This window comes from Heterocephalus glaber, unplaced genomic scaffold, assembly GCF_053883595.1.
Source record: "Heterocephalus glaber isolate CG9 unplaced genomic scaffold, H.glaber_assembly_v1.0 deba00001550, whole genome shotgun sequence".
NCBI classification, from domain to species: domain Eukaryota; kingdom Metazoa; phylum Chordata; class Mammalia; order Rodentia; family Bathyergidae; genus Heterocephalus; species Heterocephalus glaber.
The window spans coordinates 17,174,107-17,183,739 of record NW_028258343.1 but is presented as its reverse complement, the minus strand read 5'-3'; the positions used below and the strand labels follow the sequence as shown (position 1 = coordinate 17,183,739).

At 35.8% G+C, this 9,633-nt stretch overlaps 1 pseudogene; it reads left to right on the top strand.

Annotated features, from left to right (window-relative positions):
• Positions 1–4,337: 4,337 nt before the first annotated feature.
• Positions 4,338–8,970, top strand: LOC101699090 (protein LEG1 homolog; annotated as a pseudogene).
• The last annotated feature ends 663 nt before the right edge of the window (positions 8,971–9,633 follow it).

Here is a 9,633-nt window from a genome sequence, read left to right as displayed (position 1 = left end):
AAACGTACTGTAAATAGGTGATAAGAGCTTATTTCTCTACCATATAATTTATTTTCTGAACCATACTGGCGGGTGTGGTAAGATTAAAAAATGTTTCATAGTGTAAATTTGGAGTGTTTTGGCGTACATTTTAGGTTCAATCTCATGTTGATAGGCTTTATGCATAAAAAGCCCATTTGGGGAAAGATTGAGTTGAAAGAAGTACATTTTGCAGAAATAGTGATTTGAGAATATTTTGAGTACAACTCACAACAGACGGCACACAATTTTATTGCTATATGAACTTAAAAATGATCACTCATGAAATGATTATCTGTACAAATGCAGACCTCTCCCAGAAACCTACCACATTCAGCTATCAACATTGCACATAATCCGTCACATAACACACTGATTTTTAACAGTGATAATAATAGTAAAAAAGCCAGAGATCCTGAAGGAGTAAGTTACAAAGATATATTGATCTTTCTTGCAGACAACCTATATAAAAGGAAGCTGTATTGACACCGTGAAAGAATTGGGATTTATTTTTCATTTTTTTCCCCATTAAGTTTATTGGTACATTTTAGGTATACAATACAGTTACATTCATCATTGGGATCTTGTACCATTACATGAGTCTCTTGGTTCTTATTTTTTTCCCCTTCCCTTGCCCTCCCTTCACCCCCTCCACCCTTCCCTATTTGCAAAGACCTTGTTTCCATTTTTTCCCTCTTCTCATATTTTTTCCTTCCCCTTTTCTCCCTTCCCCTACCCCTCCCACTTCCCCTGCTCCTTTAGACCTTTACTTCCTATTACACAATATCAATTATACATTTTTAAAATTAAAATATCAAGACATAGGAGACATTACCACAGATTTTACAGAATTTAAAAGAATATAGAAAGCATATTTCAAAAATCTGTATTGAAGTAAATTTGACAACTTCTGAGAATTACCTTGGAAGACAAATTAATGAAACTAACTCTGGAGGAAATATAAAATTTGAATAGAACCTATTAAAGAAAGTATATTCCTAGCTTGAAAACCTACCTATATGAAAACAACAGGCTCGTATACATTTTAACTGACAAATTATATCAAAGATTTAAAGCAGAAAAAAAAGGAACACTTCTCCCCTCATTTTAGGAACTCAACATTGTGCTAATCCTAAAACTGGATAAAGATAATAGAAGAAAAAAGTATGAACATAGATAGAAATTTGTTTAACAAAGCAAACTCTTAGAAGTCAGATCTGGCAGTATGTAGAAAGTGGTTTTATTATAGGGATGGCAGTGTTGGTTCAGCACTGGAAGATCCACCCCCAAAAGTCATCATTTTAACAGACGAAAGGAAAAAGCCATATGATCCTGTCACTAGTTGGAGAAAAAGTATTAGATTAAATTCTACAGCTGTTCATGGTAAAAGCTATGAGGAGACTAGAAGTAGAACAGAACCTTCTCAACAGATTAAAGACATGTATTTCATACTTCCAGCAAACACACCTTATATGAATGGAGAAGATACAATGTTTTCTCCCTAAGGTGGGGAACAAGGGCAGATATGCCTACTCTTCATCTGTCCATTAAACTTTGAAACATAGGCCTAAACCAAAATAGTCTGGCAATAAAATGACACAATTAGGATAGGATTGGCAAGGTAGAAGCAAAATCTTTATATGTAGATGAAATGATCATCTACAGAGAAAATACTAAGAAATCTCTAGGAGCCCCTAGAACTTGTACTTGAATTTAGCAGGATTAGAAAACACAAGGTATATATAAAAATTCAGGTCTGTGTATACTTGCTATAAATGAAGAATTGAATATTGAAATTTAACAGTTATATAGGAGTACAAAGGACCTAGAAAAGCAAAAAAACCCCAAAAAACTGTTGGAAGACGTTTAGTACCTAATTTTAAGACTTCTTCTAAAGCTACAGTAATCAAGGCAGTGTTGGTGTATGGAAAGACATATAGATCATTGGAATAAAACAGAGAATCTAGAAATAGAACCACACATATATGGTCCACCGAGTTTTGAAAGATTATTTAACATTAACATTTTATAGAATATAAACTCAATTCAAGAACTGAGGAAAAGATAGTGTTTTCAGCAAATGGCACTAGAACGCCTGGTATCTGCATATAAAAAATTAACCTCAACCCTTTATTTCCATACATAAAAATAACTTGAAAGGATCTATGAATGTAAATATGAAAGACCAAAACTATAAAACTTTATGAAGAAATTATAAGGGAAAATGTTTATCAATTTAGGGTAGGCAAGAACTTCCTAGGATACAAAAAACATGATGTATAAAAGAAAATAATAGATAAATGAGATTCCATCAAAATTTAAAACTTTAAATGACATCGATAAAATGGAAAGCAGTCCTTAAACAGACCATATTTACAATGCATATAACCTATGACCAGAATAGATAAAGAACTTTTACAGCTCATTAATAGACAACCCAATTAAAAAGTAGACACAAGAAGATGATAAATAGCTAGTACAGCACAAGGAAAGGTGTGCAACACTAGAATCAGAAAAACACTAATCAGTACAATAACAAGATTGAGTTATACACTCATTAGGGAGATGAAGTTAAAAGTTTTAAAAGTCTGTCATGACTTTTTCTTTTTGTTGGATTCTCCCCCTTTGAGTTTAATTTGTCATGCCCATTGGATTCATTCTACTGGGCTTCGGGGGTTGTGATCCTCATTGTCTTTTCCTAGGTTATTGTCTAAAATTTTTTGGAGTGCTGGTTTGGTATTCATGAAGTTCCTAAGGTGCTCTTTATCATGAAAGTACCTTATTTCTCCATCAATTTTGAAAGATAGTTTTGCAGGGTACATCAATCAGGTTGGAGGCTGTTTTCCTTTAGGGCTTGAAATACATCACTCCAAGTTCTTCTTGCCTTGAGGGTTTGCATTGAGAAGTCTGCTGTGATTCTGATGGGCTTTGCTTTGTATGTGATTTGTTTCTTTTCTGTCACTGCTCGTAGAACTTTGTTCTTCTGTTGGGTTTCTGGAATCCTAACAATTATATGCCTATATGTAGACTGTTTTTGATCAAGGCTAGCTGGAGTCCTATATGCCTCACTTATCTGTATGTCAGGTATTATCTGTATGTCAGGTATTATCTGTATGTATTTCTGCTATCACTTCTGTGAACAGTTTTGTTTTTTTTTTGTACTGGGGATCAAACTCGGGTCCTTGCACTTGCGAGGCAGGCAGCAGAATCACTGAGCTAAATCCCCAGCCCTGTGAACAGTATTTTTTATGTCATCTGCACTCTCTCCTGTTTCTTCATTGACTCCAATCAGTCTTATGTTATTCTTCTTTGCATCGTGTAGCAGCTGCTGGATTGATTTCTCATGGTCCCTTACAATTTTAAAGCAATTTTTCTTTTCCTGGTCACTAATTGCAATCTTATCTTCTATATCTGAAATTCTGTCCTCACATTGGTTCATTCTGCTGCATAGACTTTCAGTGAAGTTTTTAATCTCCTGAAAATCTGTTTGCATATGTTTTATGGATTCTACTTTTTTTCTATGTTGGGATTCCATCATGTTCCTCATCTCCTGTATTTTTTTATCTGTGTCCTCTCTAGATTTATTAGTCATGTCTTGCACTATGAGCACAATCTCTGCTGTTACCTGAGAAATTATTTCTGATTTCATTTTTTCCAGATTCTCTTTTGTTGCCAGTGCAGGGAGTCCAGGTGGTTGAGTATCAGATTGTTCCATCTTGTTTCCCTTTGGAGTTGCTGTAGGTGATCTGGAAGTCTGTTTTTGAGGCTTGTTTATGTGTCTTCTCATTTCCATGGGGGGCAGGGGGAGCGTGCTGCTGGTGCCCTTGTAGCTCACCTCCTCTGCCCTAGGAGCTGTGGAATGGTGGTGGAGGTCTTGCTTCTTTCTTGAAGCAGAGATTTGTACTATAGAATGGATCATACATATTTTTCAGAGGCCTTTACATTTCCTACAAAGCCTAATGTTTCCATTTCCAATTATTTAATATGTTCCTTGACTATGTTAAATTGTTTTCATGAGAGGAAACACTGTGTCTTGTAATCAGAATGTAGACTACAATACTTCTGGAAGGATTTTTAGTTGTCACCCAATACCAAGCCTAACCTTGTGTTTGAGTTCTGACACAATGAGCCTGATAGTGAAAAGATGACAAAAGTCAATGATTTTAAATGTTAACTATTGTATGGATTTTTCTCTGGGTCTCCACCCTATGCAAGAAAAGAAAGCAAAGTGGTGATAGGGCAGGCTGTAAGACAATCCCCTGACCTCCTCCTCCACTCTAATAAAAGCCCTGCCCAGTCTCAGCCCCAGCCCTGGCACCATGGCTTAGCCTCCTTCCTGGGCCTGGGTCCTGGTTGGCTGCACTTCTGCTTCTTTAGCAGGAGCTTCCGGCCTCTCAGATCTGTATCCTCCTCTGTGGAAGGAGAGTCCTGGTCAGTTCAGCGACTACAGGGTAGAGAATGGGAAATACATTATCGACCCCTGGGTGTTCACTGACAGAATGGGGATGTACAGAGTCCTGCTGAATAAGACAGCCACCTATTTTGCAAAATTTGGACCAGAAAATGAACAAAACATTTTATGGGGACTGCCTCTTCAGCATGGCTGGCAATACAGTTCAGGTAAGAAATACCGTTCTTTTCAGTCTAACGACCCGTCAGGATAACCATGACCTGTTTGGGAAATGGAATTATGTATATCCCATACACGTTTTGAAAAATGGTTCTTTCTCTTCCTCCTTTTCCTCCTAATAATCATTATTTTTCTCCTTATCCTTCTCCACAAACACTTCCTTTATGGTTAGTCGGTTTCTACTTGGAACTTCAATGAGATATAAGATGTGATGTCTAACCACAAAAAGACATTTCTAATGTATTATGGATTGACTATTTTACAAGGATTTACTGAAGTCTTACTAAGTGGGATATTTCTTGCTAAGCACTGGAATGAACAGAGTAGTCAAGGGGAAATATGACAATCAGAGTGAGATATCAAACTAGTTTGATGTTCTTGAGTCTTAATTGTGAATACCTTATCATGCACGGAGAGTTACAAATGAGCAGCACCTTGTTTATGATGTCGTTCTTTGCAAGTTGACCCTTCCCTCTCGATATAACACACTTTTCAGAGTGTACAACATGGAGAGTACGTTTTGATATAAAATATGCATGGATCCAAAATTTTTTTCTCTGGCTCACAGATGAAGCTGAAGTCAGGGAGTGTATTTTGTAGCCCACTCACATGGATAGCACAGTCAATAAGAAAATTATTGAGAATGAAAAATTAAATATAATTCATTTGTCAGGGGAAAAGGGTTATTTTCTAATGACTATGTAATACATTGTCGTCAGGAGAAACACTTTTGATGATTTTTCTCATTTCACACAACAACCTTGTGATGTAGTATACATTGTTGTTCCATTTTATAGATGAGAAAAGCAAGGCATGGGTAGTTATGGTGTTTTGACAAGGTCAAGCTAGTGAATGATGGAGCAGAATTTTGTTTGATTCCAGACCATGTCTTTTACTCTAAGTAGACACTGCTTCCACAATTTTGGACAAGAGGTAGAGAGGTCAGTAAAAGTGTGAATACGTAAAATCATAAATTCTAAGAACTGTAACTAAAAGGTCAAAAAATGTGATTTGGGAGTAGAAAAAAGTAATTCACAAATGAATGTTCGTACATCTGCAATAAACATAGCCACCGAGCAGCGATCATAACCAGTTTCAAAATGTGCAAACTAAATGCAAGTGTGTGTTCTCTGTCCTCCAGGGAGATTAGCGGATCCCAGCAAACAGAGGAACAGTGGCTACAAATCTGACACTCTGTGTGTCTCTGTGAACAGTTGGTCGGCTGGTAGGTTCAATTACAGATGCGATTAAATACTATATTTCCCCAAAGGAAGGCATTCCACCTAAAAGTCTCACGAACACAGACAAAACAAAAGCAGTGCTCCCTGTTTTTAAAAATGAACTACTGCGTACCTAACGGACTTAATTTCATGTTATAAGCTTTGCCAGCACAATGACCATAATGATTTGGGAGGAGCATATTCAAATTTTTTTTTTCAGAAGGAATGAAACAAATAGCAGTAAAGGGTCAGGCCTCAGAGGGAGCAGTACTTACAGTTAGAGGACAGGTCCCAAATGCGTCAGGCAGGGAGTCTTTGGAATGAGGAAGGTTGAGGAATGAGAAAGCAAGGAAATAATACTTTTCCATTTTGTTCAGATGAAATGTTAAATATTAAAAGTTATAAGCACATCAGAGAATAATATTTCCTGTACTTCATTTTATCAATCAGTAACCTAAGACTTTAGCCATAAACTTAATCCTGAAATAAACTAAAAATATTTTCTAATTCTTTAATTTTTGTTTTGGTAAAGACACCGATTTACACAATTTCTTAGCGATATTTCTCAATAATTAGAAACAAGATCACATTAAATTTCACTTTCTCAGGCTGGGGATTTAGCTCAGTGGTTCCACTGCCTGTCTCGCAAGCACGAGGTCCAGAGTTTGATTCCTGGCACCAAAATAAAACAAGTTTCACTTTCTCAGAGTGTTATTTGGTAGTACGTATCCCGGTGTGTTTTCATCAGACTATCCTAGTTATTCTTTCCAGACACTCACAAGTACATATGCCCACAGATCTCGAATTTGAATTGTCCTTTTTTTCAGAAAGCCTTAATAGTTTAGAGCATCAGCCTGCTGATTTGAGGCATAGGTCTGCACTCACAAATGCATGTTTTCGGTGAGAAATATTTGACCTCGCTTATTTCCAGGGGCCATCAGTACACACCTGGTATGCAGCTAAATTAAAATGACTAATCTGTTACAATGGGCATTCTGTAGGTAGAAATTTTAGTCTTACTTGATTATCAATGTAATTATTGAGCTAGTGACTGTATTGTCAAAATTCAAAAAAAAATTTGCTTTAAGGAGATGGGATAAAGCAAGACCTAAGTGACATCATGCTTACAAATTAAACTTACATCTATGGAACAGAAATATCTATTTACCAGAGCTACAGTCACGTTAGAATATTTTAGGACAAAAAAATGCAATTGACAATACAGCTTGAGTGAGTTGTTTTGTATTATTCTGTGGACAATTTGATAGTGTTTTTCTTTCTTTTTTACTAAATGCTTTGAAAAATGAATATTGCCAAGTCCATTAAAATTACTTTTTGTTCTAAAATATTATCAATTACTTTAACCTATTATACTTACGACGGCAGGATTCGTAGCCGATGGACTTTAAAATTATCTGCAGGATCCCGAGGGGACCTTGGTCACCCTTGTTCTCGGTGCCTAGCTTCCATCACACGTTTCTGGATCCGTGAACTCTTATTAAATAAATTATGGTTTCCACCACTGACATTTGTCACTGCTTGTGGTAATAATCGGCCTTCTGTTCTTTCAGATGTGAATTATTTCCTGAGCGCACTACCTTTCCTTGCTGCCCTTGACTCTGGCATAATGGAGACATCACCAGAGCAAGTCACGCTTCTGCCGCCCCCAGGGACCGGAGGCTGTTTTGCTATGATGTTTCTGGCTTTCATCCCTCCTTCCCTGACCTAACAAACAAGTGCAGAGTCTTTTACGAGGTTCCGTGACTAAGTTATACAGTTTATGCTCTTAAAACACGATAGCACAATTCTTTCTGTTGTGTAAGATTTTGTGTCTAGGATTTTTATTTTTTGCACTGCACAATATTGTCCTTAATATGAAAATGTGAATTGTCACACTAGATACATTAATAATACGTGTTGGAACACCCACTGTTCCACAGCAGCATGAACACAAAGTTTACCCATTCCTGTCACCTCAAGTAAATTAAACCACAAACAGTGCGCATCCAGGCTATTTTGCCATAGGATGGACAGGCTGGTATGATTAACTGCAACGTTTTTTTTTTTTTACCTACATACTCATAAATAGTCCTCATTTTGCTCAGCAGATTTTTTTAAACTTTCAATTTCCCTTTTAAAGTATGTAAAATAATATCAAAGGAAACCTGTCACAATTAGTGAAATCATTGGCAATTTGATTTACTTTGATTCAGTACTGTTAGTCATGGAAGAAGCTTTCTGCTCCATCACTTACTTGCTGAGTTTTCTAGCAGAAGGAAAACCAGAAAAATACTATAAGTTTGAATATTCTTCTGTTATTTCTTATTTTCCTTTTATGTACTAAGAAAAACTTAAAACAATTTATACAATTAGTGTTTTTTAAAGCAAAATGTTAGAATCTTAAGTTATGAATGAAAAGAATTAAATATGAATGAATTGCATATATGTTTTAAAGCAGCCTGAGTAACAGAAACAGAAACATGATGGGAAGTTGTGCAGTCACTTGTTACAGGATTTATGGCTCTAGTGCAACCTATCAGTCAGCAGGCAGCTTTCTGTCAGGCACAGAATTGTAAACCAACTCTTCTGTCTGTTGAAATATTTATGGAAACTTTATCCCCTGAAATGAATTGATTCAACTCATTGTGTTTAAAAGATGTGGAGTGATTCATTTAATGAATTTACCACCATCATGGTATTAGTTATTTGTATAGGATACTGTCAATAGTACTACAATAGCATTCCCTGTATGCATTTCCTGCATAGTTTATGACTTTGGCACTATACTCATAGAAAGAATGAAGTAAAATTGAGAGGTCATATATTGTCAATTGGTCTTGCTGATAATGTAACAATGACATGTCAGTTTACTTTTCTCAGTGTAATTGATTTACCACTGATTAATAGGAAGGAATTGAAATAAAATAGATCAACCATATATTGTTAAATGGAGCTAAAAGTATTTATGAGGTTTTCATGTAATATTTTTTTATCTTCACCAGGTACACTGTCTTTGGCGACATGGAAAGTTTTAATGAGTACACAAACTTCAAGGAGAACATTTCTAGACCTTTTTCACTTATTTTTGAAGCTTCCAACTAAGAAATATTTTTGACAATAATTTCCAAAAATGAACATCACAAACATATAGTCTTATTGTTTATGATATTTTTGACTGATACGCATTAAGAATTTTTCCATATATTTCTACAATGAAATTCAAATTAGCACTATGATTATTCTGGTCAAGCAATAATTCTTGAGGTTTAAATTCATCAATACTTACATTTTAAGATCTAAGGAGATTGCACGAAGCTTCTGACAATCACTCAGAATTTAATAGAGAGGTATTAAACCTGTACAGCTGTTTTGGTGTTGTCTTACGTCACGTAATTCCATGAAAGTTCAACCAATGTATCTTGATGATTTACAACCCTAAAAATCTGAACTTTTTGAAATAAGATAGCGTTAGTCAATTTTAAATGTTAAAAACTCAGAAACTAAAATGATAAATAGAGAACACTGATTCATGGGTTTTTCTCTTACATTTTTGGTAACTCTAAGTTTATAGCCATTACTTGATAGTTTCTGGCTTTGACCCGCACTTGATAATAAATACTTGGTAACAAATTTGTCCAGGTTGCTATTTCAGGAGAGAAAATGAGGAGTAAATTGACTATCTTCGTAGCATGTAGCAGAGCTCCGCCAAAAGGGGCTGCTTTCATCATAATTGTGCTTAGAGATGAATGCATGTTCATTTGGAAG